Consider the following 13,147-nt stretch of genomic DNA (forward strand, 5'->3'; position numbering starts at 1 on the left):
CTGATTTAAAGGTTAATCACATCTAAAAATATACCTTCATAGCAACATCTGGACTGCTGTCTGACCAAGCAACCAGACACCATAACCTAGCCAAGATGACACATCAAATTAACGATCACAGGGTTGTACCAATTTACACTCCTACCAGCACTGTTTGAGAGTTCTTGTTGCTTCACAGCATTACAAACCCTTCTAATTTTGCCAACCTGCCTAGTGTGAACAGGCATCTCGTATTAATTTGGATTTCCCCGACTACTAGAAAACTGAGCGTCTTTTGTACGTTTACTGATCTGAGTTTTCTCTTTCATTATTTGCCTGTTTAAATCCCTTGTCCAATTTTACACTGGTTCTTTGACTTTTTCTCATTGACGTATAAGATTCTTTTATAATTCTGGTTAGAAATACCTTATAGGTTATATGCATTGCAACTTTCTTCATCTTGGCTATAGATTTTAGTCACTTGGGGAGCTTTTAAAACCCTAGGCACCTCAGCTGTATCTTCATCCACATAAAATCAGAATCTCTGGGAATGGGACCTATGAATCAGTACTTTTAAAAGCTCCCCAGGTGGTGACTATGTGCTTCTGAGAAACACTGTCCCAGACTGTCGCCTGAACTTTGATTTTGCCTATGGTATCTTCTGCCACACAGAAAATTTTGATTTTAATGTTTTCAGTTCACTAATCATTTTCTTTATAGTTTCTGCTTTTCATTTGGTTTACTTTTTTTCTTTACCCAAAGTCACTAAAATATTTCCCTATATTTTCTTCTCCCCATCTCTTTCGTAAATTAAAATTTTGTGACAAGAATTTCTCTACATATATGACTAAAATTGTTATTTTGACAGATTATCAGCATCTTTTTTCTAATGTGCTGTTATGGAACTAAGAGTAATTTTAGTAAAAGTTGCGTAAGATATTTATTTTTATGATGTGGCTATGTTATAGGTGAGAAAACTTTTGATTCTAATCGTTGTGTTTCAGTTTTAGAGCTTCATTTTCATTTGTGTTAATATCAAAACTTTTGAAGGGCTATGGCTTTGCTGATATACTCTAATCCAGCTTCAGCAAGAGCTATTAATAATATGTATTGGGCTTCCCTGGTGGCGCAGTGGTTGAGAGTCCGCCTGCCGATGCAGGGGACGCCGGTTCGTGCCCCGGTCCGGGAAGATCTCACATGCCGCAGAGCGGCTGGGCCCGTGAGCCATGGCCGCTGAGCCTGCGTGTCCGGAGCCTGTGCTCCACAATGGGAGAGGCCACAACAGTGAGAGGCCTGTGTAATGCCCCCCCCCCCAAAAAATATGTATTGTCCCAATAAGAAATGTTTTAATTACCATTGACTAAATTGGGGAAGAGGGAATACTGATAAAATATTTGCAGAGCTGAAATAGTATAAAGTGAAATGACTAATTACTACTGGGTTCAACTCTGAACACAGGGAAGATATTTAAAGTAGTGGGAAGGTAGATTTGAAGAAGCATAGGTTGAGGCTGGAGCCTACACTTGATAAACTTGCTTAATGGGACACTATTGAATGGACGCCTGCATTTAGCTTCCTTTGTGACTAACACCAGAAAAAGAAAATAAATCTTCACTTCTATCTTTAGTGTTTTTTGGAGCATGTTGCTCCATATTGTTTTGTTCTTTCTTCTCCATACAGCCCATGTGTCAAATTTTCTTATTTTCTGTGTTTCTGTGTCCAAGTTTCTTTGCTGCCCATTATATTTGTCAAGACTTTTGGTTGCATGTAACTGAAACCTGAGTCAAACTAGCCTAAGCAAAAACAAACAAACAAACAAAAACCCTAATTATAGTTTCTGTTTTCATTTTTGTTGCAGCAGTATGCATGTTGGTGAGGAAACTAATTGTTTGGAATCATTCACTAGTGGATGAAAGAAACTTGGAAGCAAGTCAAGAGAGAACAAAATATGATTTAATAGAAGAAAGTAAAGTTGTTTGCTTTATTCATGTCACTTTATCAGATGCAGAGTCTTGTAGCCTTCCTAGAAGTACTGAAATACATTCCTTACAAAAGGACTCTCAGTGATTTAAAGCTCTCAGTCTCAGCACTACTGATTTCTTTTTATTGTGGTAAAATATACATAACATAGAATTTACCACATTAACTATTTTTAAGTGTATAGTTTATTGGCACTAAGTACAGTCACATTGTTGTACAACCATCACCACCATCAATCTCCAGAACTTTTTCACTACTGACATTCTGGATCAAATAAGTCTTTGTTGGGGTTGAAGGGGGGTGTCTGTCCTATATATTGCAGGATGTTTAGTAGCATCCTTGGCCTCTACCCATTAGATGCCAGTAGCATCCCTCCTCCCCCTGAGTCTTGACAATCAAAAATGTCCCTAGACATTGCCAAATGTCCCCAGGAGGCAAAGTTGCCCCTAGTTGAGAACCACTGATTTAAAGAGGAAAAATTTTCATTGTAAATTGTGTCATTTTAACTGTGAAGAAATAACTTTGGAAAAATGCATTATGGGCATTCATTAATATCAGACACAGAACTATTTGTAACTTGACTATGTATCAGATCAGTCATGCTTTCAGTAGTAAACAAATAGAGCATTTAATTGCCACAAGAGTGATAACATAATCACTCTGATTGGCATTGCTTCAGAATAGCTAAGACTAATCAGCAATAGTCTAGATTTGAAATGACAGCTTTACATGCATGACTGAACATGCATGAGTGAAATTGTTGAAGTGTAAGGTTAAGAAGTCTATTTTAGTTTTTTATCATAATTACTGCCTATTTTATAGAGTGACATCAACTGGCTTACAGGAAAATAGCCATTCTGTGTTATTCTCAAACACAAAGAATATCCTTTGTTAAAAAATTATTTTATTTGATCTTGTTAGCCAATATATAGTAGAGTTACAGTGAACAAGACAATACAGACAAATATTTGAGTGATATATTAATATATCCCAAGAACTGTGAAATCTCCCAAAGCCAAATATGATTCTATATCCTTTTCTATCCAATGTCTAAAATGATGGACTTTGAGTAGCACTTTAACTTTTTTTTTGTTTTGTTTTTTGCGGTACGCAGGCCTCTCACTGCTGTGGCCTCTCCCGTTGCGGAGCACAGGCTCCGGACGCGGAAGCTCAACGGCCACGGCTTATGGGCCCAGCCGCTCCGCAGCATGTGGGATTTTCCTGGACTGGGGCACGAACCCGTGTCCTCTAAATCGGCAAGCAGACTCTCAACCACTGCGCCACCAGGGAAGCCCTAGCACTTTAACTTCTAAGGCCCTGAAAAACATGTCCATGTGTTGGCTGTTATTCAAGGAGCTGTAGAAATGAAGCACCTAATGTTATTCACAGTGTCCCAAATAGCTGATATTTAACCCCAGGTGTGAGAACCAGTTAAGATTTAAAAAGTCAGATTTATTCCATACCAAGTTAGTTCTATTATTTACTTCTAGCAATTATCAGGTTATATTATTTATAGCTGCTGCAATTCTGAAAACAAAAAAATTTTTAATATTACCCTTGGTCCCATTGATATTTCGTGAAGTCCCTTGACTTCTGTAGGCCTTAGTTTTGCATTAGTCAAATTAAGGGATTGAAATAGATCATCTTAAGGACTTTTCCACCTTTAATATACTATTATTCTCTGATAGTTTAAATTAATAGCTGGAATGAACTGAAGAGTAAAATAAAGAATATCCCTTGAGTTGTAACTATGGCTTCAATTACAGGAGATTAACCCTTCATTCTCCCAAAGAAAGAATAGCTTTTCAGTAAGTGTCTCATAGCTTAAATCTTTCAGTTTTCCATGTATGTTGAGAATGTTAGGCAGTAAAATATAATTCTTTTAAAGCCATACACTGTAAAGTGAGATTTTGCAGTGATGCTGTTAACATCTGTATCTTGATTCTCAACGTATAATAGAGCAATCAGAAATGTAATAATTTAAGAAAGGGAACTGAAACTGATTCTGTTTCTATCCAATCATAGATAACAAATTAGATTTTATTACTGACAAAATATTAAATTTGTCAGCAGAAAATATTTTTATTCATAATATAATTTACTTATCCATAATTATTTAGACAATAAAAATTTTCTTCTCCTTACAGGAACTTATTATGCTTGGAGGAAATCCTAGACTGTTCTTGGATCTGTATAATAATAATATTTAAGCCAGCAGCAGCATCATTATGACTGCCATTTATTGAGCACTTATGTGCCTACACTTTACATATATTATCTCATTTAATCCTTACAGCAATTCTGTTAAGCAGTTATTATTAGCTAGAGTTGCTAAATAATTTGCACAAAGTCCCACAAGGAATAAGCCTCAGAGCCAGGATCTTTCTCCTAACTTTGCTCCTTAGCACTTCTAATCCAAAGTGTAAGAAACTCAGGGAAAACAAACACACACAATCAATCTTAATCCTGAATTCCGCATGTAATTAATAGCCTAAGTAAGAGCGAAATTTCTATACTGCAGACTGAGTGTGAATTATTTTGACATATGTGATCGTCCACTTAATTACCCATACACATGACCTTCTGTATAGTATCAGATTCATCTGTCAGCCTCCAAATTAGGTTTTGGTGAGTGGTCAAAATTAAGATCACTCTTATATCCGAATGTCTGCTATTCTTTATTTCATTCTCTGTCCGTAAGCAGATAGAGTGCCCACAGAAAGCTCCTGGGAGTTTAAATTAGAGGAAGACTTTCTTAGCTTCTTACAAACCTACCCTCTCTTTTGAATGGTAGTCCTTCATAGGCTTGCTTAAAGAACAGACATTTTCCCACAGCCCCCTGCTGATTCTGACTGAACAGACTCTCAACCCCCTGCTGACTGGTGAATATATTGCTTATCCTCATCTTTACTCTTTACTGACAGCCTTCATAATAACTTGTTTAGAAGACAAATGGCATGGCAGAATCTCAGACAACTCATTAAGGAAGAATACAGTAGATTTCTGCCAAATATCACTACCATTTTAATGTGAACTAACAGCAGTTTTTGTCATGATGGAAGAAGGAAAAGATGCTGCTGACAACTGCTGCCTTCTGTCAAAAGCAGCATAATGTCTCTTTGCACTGTTTTTAAAGAGAGATTTAATGACACATCAACGTATCGATTATCTATAGCATTTTGCCTCAGCACATCCCTCACATCCCTCTTCATGGAATGCCTTTCTCTCCCTTCTCTGCTGACCTTTCCAGAGCCAGCCCAAATGGTACATTCAGTATGATCCCTTCCCTGTCCCCCATGGCATCACTCCTTCCTCTGGGATCTGGCAATGCTTCTTTTTTCTACCTCTGTTATAGCAATTAACATGTTGCAATATAGTCTGTATAATTCTTTGTCTGTCTTGAGTCAACCAGAAGCTTCTTGAACACAGGGACCATGGCATACTTATTCATCTTTGCATCCCTAGCACCCAGAACAATGCACAGAGAAGGTGCTGGGTTACTGATTGTTAAATAACTTGCCTACCATAGGATGAGTCTTTTCTCATTGTGGTCCAGACCTACTTAGAGTATGGTGATTGCGATCATGGAAACCACTGACAAGTCCCAGCTCTGCTAATTCTTTGACATGTAGCCTCTTCATTCTATAAAATGGGGGTTGTAATGGTACCTACCTCGTGGAAGTATGGTTCTGCAAGTGTTTTCAGTTTTCTTCATAGTTATAGATCTATTCGGGTTTTCTACTATTCTTGAGTCAATTAATGTAATTTATATTTTCCTGAGAATCATTCATATCTTGTTTTTATTTACTTTCATAACGTAATAAGTAGTCTGTTGATTTCACCTATGCATTTGGTCATATCCCATTCCTAATTTGTATATATATGTGCTCACCTGTCTTTTCCTCTTTCTAGAGAGAAATATGTCAAAATGTTAATATTTGGCTCTCTCTGGGTGATATTATAGGTTGTTTTTATATTTTTCTGTTTTTTCCAAATATTCAGAAATCCGTATATATGTTACTTACATATTTGCAAAAAATACTTAAAGAAAAAAACTCTTTCAATTCCTGTATTTCCAAATAAGAAAACTGAGACCAGGAATATCACTTAAGTGGAACATGGTCTTAGATTGCTGCTGGCTCAGCTACTTTTTCCTGAGCCATGAGATAAGAGTCATGAAACCACCATGGTTTCTCTAGTTCTCATCTGATATAAAGAAGATGAGCCACGAAACCATCTCACTTCCTCTTGTTCTCATCTTATATAAATGTGAAGTTTGTTAGAGGTGGGTAAAATATCACGAAGAATTATCGCTGGGGCCTGACTCACCTTGTGTGGTGGATTGAATTTTCTGGTGACTCAGCACATCGTTATCATAGAAGATCATCACTGTAGTGATAAAGGACAACTTAGTTAATATGTGAGGATAATACATGTGGCAATGAGCGAAACATCTGAATGTGTAATTGCAAGGTGGATGCTATTTATTTAATGTTTTTGAATTTCCTGTGATTCTATAGTAAGAGTTTTAAAGGAAAACTGGTTTTTAAAAAACTGTCTGGGAGAAGGCCCCATTTGGTTTCCCAACTCACAGCGAACTAGAAAGAAGAGATATGCATCCCAATCTGATTCGACAAATATTTTTGGATTATCTAGTTTGAATCTCTTACTAGACCTCCAATAGAAATGTCTTAATTACCTTGTTAGGGACATAACTACTTTCAAAGAGGCTTTCTACAATTAGATTTTAAATATTAGTTAACTAGGCTGCTACACTGTAAATCACTCAAGGAGAGGCGAGTCATCTTAACTCCCCTTTTAACTCAAAGTGATTGGCCTGGTGCTGGGCACATAGTAAATACAATAATAATTGTGTCCTTTTCTCCTAGGATGTATATAAGCGTTATGAGAGCAAAATCTTTTCCTTATTTCATTGTTTTAAGGTCATTACCAAACCTTAGACCTCTGTGTGACACAATGGAGGTATGTAACAGACTTTTTTAAACTAATAGTGATAATAGTGGATAATATGTATCAAATGTGCCAAACATTGTGCTGGTCCCTTCAGTGAATTATTACATTGAATCCTCATGATAACTCTGTGAGTTACTGTTAACATCTTCATTTGACTGAGGTTTAGAGAGATTAGGTACCTTATTCAAGGTCACATAACTTGGAAATAGTTTGGGCAGAATTTGACACAGGTCCATCTGATTCCAGAGTTTTTGCTACTTTGATCACCAAACTCAAGAAATTAGTTAAAAGAGTGAATGAACTTTCATTCACAGAAATTTGTATTTATTTCATCACTTTTCTTAAAAAAGAAAAGGATTTCTGATTTTACGAACACCTTCCTATGGGCAGGAACAACTGCAAGTGCCTGTGAGATTTATTTTACTATACTTCAAAGACATACCTTTGTTTTATGTACCAGTTATGTTTCAGTTATAATTATAGGTATCATTTATGTATCAATATAGGTGTCAATTATAATTGTAGACCCTACTGAGGGTTGGTAATATCCCAATTTTAGAGATGTTGAAAGATGTGCCTTAGAACAGGTAATTTGTGTGATGCGTACATACATGTGTTTATTGCAACGTGAAGTTTTTTCTGTAAGTTCTGAGGCAATACAGTGTAGTAGTCAAGCATGAAGACTTTGAAGCCAGTCAGCTTCTTCTTTGCTTGCAGGCCTGGGAAAGTTATTTAATTTCTCTGATTTTAGATACTTCATCGATAAAATAGGGATAATAATATTTCCCCTGGATCATTCAAAGCACACTTCATTAGACCTAGCTAAGCATTTTTAGTTTGATTTCTAAAGCCTTTTGCAAAAGATGGATCTGGTTCTTAGCTTAAAATATCTATCAGCTCTCAGAAGAACTGCACCCATTATTTCTGCCTGTATTTTATTTTCAAATACTATCTTTTAGTTCAAAGACTTGTCATTGTCTTCAGGAGGTCTCCAGTTCTATGATGCCCTAAAAACAGCTGTCCTATCAGGTTATTGACACTAACTGAGCTCGTGGTAAATGCATGATTTTGGGACTTCCCTGGCGGTCCAGTGGATAAGGTTCTGCGTTCCCAATGCAGGGGGCCCGGGTTCGATCCCTGGTCAGGGAACTAGATCCTGCATACGTGCCACAAATAAGAGTCCGCATGCCGCAACCAAAAAAAAAATCCCACATGCCCCGCAATGAAGATCCTGCGTGTCGCAACTAAAACCCGGCACAGCCAAAATAAAATAAAATTAATTAATTTTATAAAAGAATGTGATGTTAATGAGACACGTTTCCATGCATTCACTTCCCACTGTAAACCAGTTAATTTTGCATAAAGAAAACTTCCAATCCATAATTACAGCCTACACTTCTCATTCCAGCCATCCAGGCAGGTTCTTGTTCCATATCTCTTTGCAACTGAAAGATATATAGTCATTCATATTTTCTTGATCTCTTGCTCTCTCCTCCTCTGTCTCACCAGTTAGTTTTTGTACAAATAAACCTCTTAGCTCTATTCAAGTAGCAACTGAAGAGAATTTATTTTTGTCAGATGAGGCCCTCATGGGTCCAGTGGATCTACTTGGAATGTGCCAGGCTATTTGTTAACTAAGGTGAGCTATAATGAAATTTTGGAGGCAAAAACATGATGTCTTTTGCTGTAAGACTAGGAAATGTTTTCTGAATTTAAGTTTAGGAACTCTAAGATGTGGGGTTTTTGTTTGATTCTGTTGTATGCAATCCTGATGGCTAAGAAAGAATAAAGATGTTGACACATGTTAACTTTGGACGGAGGATGTAAGAATGACTATTTTCTTTTCGTTTCTTCCACATTTAAAACACTTCCTCTAGGATAAGAAGCCTAAATGTCTGCTCCTCTTTGAAAAGGTCAGACACTACTTCCCTAAAACATTATTTGATCATTATAAAACAGTGGTCCTCAACCCTGGCTGCTCATCAGGTCATCTGAAAATATTTATTTTAATGACATGCCTGAGACCAAACATAGGGATTCAAATTTAATTGTTCTGAGGTGGGACCTGGGCATTGTTATTGTTTAAAAGTGCCTCTAGGTGATTCAAAATTACAGGCAGGTGTGACAGTCACTGAGGTAATGTGTTGCTTTATCTAAACATCTCCCCAATCTTTTAGTAGCTCCTTGGGAAAGGAACTGTTTGTAATACTTCATTTTATTCCTTATAGAACATTTGGTTAATATTTGTAGTTTGATTGAAGATAAAAAGGAAGAAGGAAAAGATATGATCTGTTATCTGAACTTTATAATACAATGATGTAATTGTGATCAATCAGAGACTCAGTTGATTTCTGAGTATTTATCTTAGTGCCACACACTTATTTTATTAACAGGCTTAAGCTAAATTTCAATGCGTATTCCCGCTATAGGAACTAGAAATTTTACATCCATGAACTGAATAATAATAGAACATGTCCCAGGACCCTTGTCAACCAGGTGATTGGCCATATGCCAAGGGAATCTGCTGCCCTCTAGAGGGTATTCTTCTGTGACAGATGAAAACAGAATTTCCCTATGTATATTCCAAAGAATGGTAAAAGTTATGAAAAAAGAAAACAAAAAGGTTTCATGGTCAAATCATTTGGAAGATACTATACTATCTCTGTATGGGGAAATAACAATGCAAACTAACAAAATAAAGACTGAGAAGTTCTATAATAAAGAAATTTGTTTCCCACACTAATTGGATTATTTTTTCCCCTACCTAACTCCTGTTGATATTTGGGGAACTAATATTTACACAAACAATATTTTGTATTAATAATCTACAAATAAAAGTTGGGATTTGGAGAAAGTAAAGGAGAAAACTTAATGAAAGATTTCTTAAATAAGCTATAAAAAGGGAACAATTGATAAAGTAGATGCAATAAAATGAAAAGATCCCACATCCATGCAGTGATGTTTTGACTGGAGGGATACAATCTGATGTGGCAGTGTGATGTGCCATGCTATAATATTCATGTTTCTCTTTATTCTTAGTTTTTATCCTAATGAAACATTTGAGATGTTTGTACTGTTGCAAAACAAATGGAATTGTGACTTTTGCTTTATAATATATGAAGTTGACTTCATACACTGTCAAATGTACCAGGAATAACATTCAACCAAAAAGGTATGAACAGCAAGAGGCTAGGCGTAATGAGGTTCCACCCAGAAGTTCAGTTAGTACAGAGGTGGACCCCATGCATGCAACTACAACTGTGCTTTCCTCAGGCTAGAATGATAGCAAGTTTAGTAGAAATAAAATACTTTTAGTCAAGAGACTTGGGTTTCAATCTTTTGTGTCACTAATTTTGTGATCCTTGCCAGTTATATGCAACTCTCCTCGTGTATAAAAGGAAGACATACAGAGCTGTTGTAAGTGTTCAGTGAGATACTGTATGTGAAAATGCTTCATACAGCCTCTGATATAGTAGGTGCTCAACAAATATAAGTTCAATGTAAAGATGATTGGTGAGCACAGAGATAACGCCAAATTAAAGAGTCAAGGGGTCAATATAGGAGGAAGATGAAACTGGAGGTAAAAACAAAAGTGACCTACTGTCCCATTCCAGTTTGCCAAGAACTGTCCCAGTTTTTGCACTTAAAGTCCTGTTTTGGGAAAACCCTTCAGTCCTGGGCAAACTGGCATGGTTGGTCACCCTAACTCAGAATCCAGAATAGGAGTGCAAACGGCAAGGGTATGGACTGCAAGAAAAGAAACAGTGGTGAGAACACAGACACAGTCTGGGAACATTAGGAAGAATGGTGCTGAGATTGACCAATATTTCTCAGGCAGATGGCAAATCAGGCTCAGCATGTGAGTAGGGAAAAGCCCACAGGTGGAATGTGTCAGTAGATACACTTGACTCAATTGAGGGAAACTCAAGGTCCTATTCAAGTAGCGCCATACAAGAGAAATTTAACACAACTAATTTCTACAGTGAACAATAAAGAAGAGATAGTCTCTTCGATGAATAATGCTGGAACAATTATTATCTATAAGAAAAAAGAAAACAAATTCGCAACCTCACACAATACACAAAAGTTAGCAACGTGGAAGCCTAAATATGTAAATCAAAACTTTAAACATTCGAGAAGAAAATAAAGGAGAAAAGCTTGCGAAAGGATTTCTTAAGCTATAAAAAGGGAAAGATAAAGTTGATTACATTAAAAAGAAAGGATCCTATGAACATAGTGAAAAGCCGAACCATAAACTGGGGAACAATATTTGCAGTGCATTAAACCTACAAAGTACTCATATCAAGAGTATGTAAAGAACCCCAAGAATTTGGTAAGGAAAGTGCTAGCAATCCAATAGACACATGTGAGGTATAGGCAATTCACAGTAGAAACTTGGGTGGTAAAAACATATTTTTTAAGAAGCTCAGTTTTACTACTAATCAGGGAGATGCAAATTGAATATAAAAGTATATACCTGAGGGCTTCCCTGGTGGCGCAGTGGTTGAGAGTCCGCCTGCCGATGCAGGGGACACGGGTTCGTGCCCCGGTCCGGGAGGATCCCACATGCTGTGGAGCGGCTGGGCCCGTGAGCCATGGCCACTGAGCCTGCGCGTCCGGAGCCTGTGCTCCACAATGGGAGAGGCCACAACAGTGAGAGGCCCGCGTACTGCAAAAAAAAAAAAAAATATATATATATATATATATATCTATATATATGTAAGCACTACTTCCTTGGCATTCAGACTACAGAAACTCTCAAACGTGTGCACAAGGGTGTTGTGAGTGAAGATGAGTGTTCACTGTAGCATGGTTTAAAAGAGCAAGACACTGGAAACAACCCAAATGTCCATCAATTGTAACATAAATTGTGCTATAATTTAGTCAATGGATTACTGCCACACAGCAGTTAAAATAAATGACTAGAGCTAATGATCCATATGACTAAATCTGAAAAGCATAATATTGAAACAGAAAGAGCAAGCTGCAAGGACTTATACAGTATGGTGTTATTTATATCAAGCATAAAAAGTGCAATATTATAAATTTTACAGGTACATAAATATGTAATAAAAAATATTTAAAAAGTCACAGAAATCGTAAACCAGATAGTGGTTACTTCTGAGGAGAAAAAGATGAAAATGAACCAGGAGAGAGTTCACAGGGCATCAAATGTGTTTATTATGTCTTACTTTTAAGCTATCTGAAGCAAATACAGCAAAATGCCAAAACTGGGTGATAGATCCATGAGTGTTATTTTATTCTCTATGCAATACTTCTCTCTGTGCTTTGAGATTTTTTTTATGAAAGTAAAAACAAGGTTATCGACATTTAAATTCAGATTATTTCAAAATTACTCTAAAATGTAAAAAAGAATGAAAACAAACTATGCTTTTAAGTGTTGGTCAAGCCAAGTTTAACATTATTTCCAAAGAATAAGTTAAAGCTACAGTGTCTTTATACATATTTCACTGCCACTTAACCAACACTAGATGTCACTTTACTTCATTCATTTAGTTTAATGTGAGCGCTTTTAGCTGAAATTAGATGAACTTGAGTATGTCTTATACATTTTTTTCCTCCAGTTGATATAAAGAACAAGGAAAACTGAGAGTGTCTTCTGCTATATATCCATCCTGGAAGGTGAGGGATATGTCTGCTTTGGTTCATCGTTTTTATCCTCAACATCTGCACATAATACATTTGCAAAAATATTGTTAACTGAATAAAGGATATGAGACTTAAACAGAAGAAATGTTTAATATTACCAAAATCTATAACATTACATTTAGAACAGTTTTTCTTGCAAATGGTAGCTAGGTATTTGAAGGGTTTTCCAGGGAAAGTTTGTGGTCAGCGGGGATGGGACATCATTTCAAATCTTTCTCTTTTTTTTTAGCCATGTCCTGAGGCTTGCAGGATCATAGTTCCCTGACCAGGGATTGAACCTGGGCCCTGGCAGTGGAAGCGCCGAGCCCTAACCACTGGACCATCAGGGAATTCTCATTTCAGATCTTTTAATATGAAGTTGTATTGCAATTTTGTTTTGTTTTTTTGTTGTTGTTTGGTTTTTTAAAATTAATTTTTATTGGAGTATAATGGCTTTACAATGTTGTGTTACTTTCTGCTGTACAGCAAAGTGAATCAGTTATACATATACATATATCCCTCTTTTTTAGATTTCCTTCCCATTTAGGTCACCACAGAGCACTGA

The 13,147-nt window shown here is 36.6% G+C and overlaps 1 non-coding gene across 1 annotated transcript; it reads right to left on the reverse strand.

The window, feature by feature from the left end:
* Window positions 1-12,860: 12,860 nt before the first annotated feature.
* Window positions 12,861-12,932, reverse strand: TRNAG-UCC. The gene has a single exon. It is a non-coding gene; the product is annotated as a tRNA-Gly (tRNA).
* Window positions 12,933-13,147: the final 215 nt, after the last annotated feature.

The sequence above is a fragment of the Phocoena sinus genome, chromosome 10 (genome assembly GCF_008692025.1).
Source record: "Phocoena sinus isolate mPhoSin1 chromosome 10, mPhoSin1.pri, whole genome shotgun sequence".
Lineage (NCBI taxonomy): Eukaryota > Metazoa > Chordata > Mammalia > Artiodactyla > Phocoenidae > Phocoena > Phocoena sinus.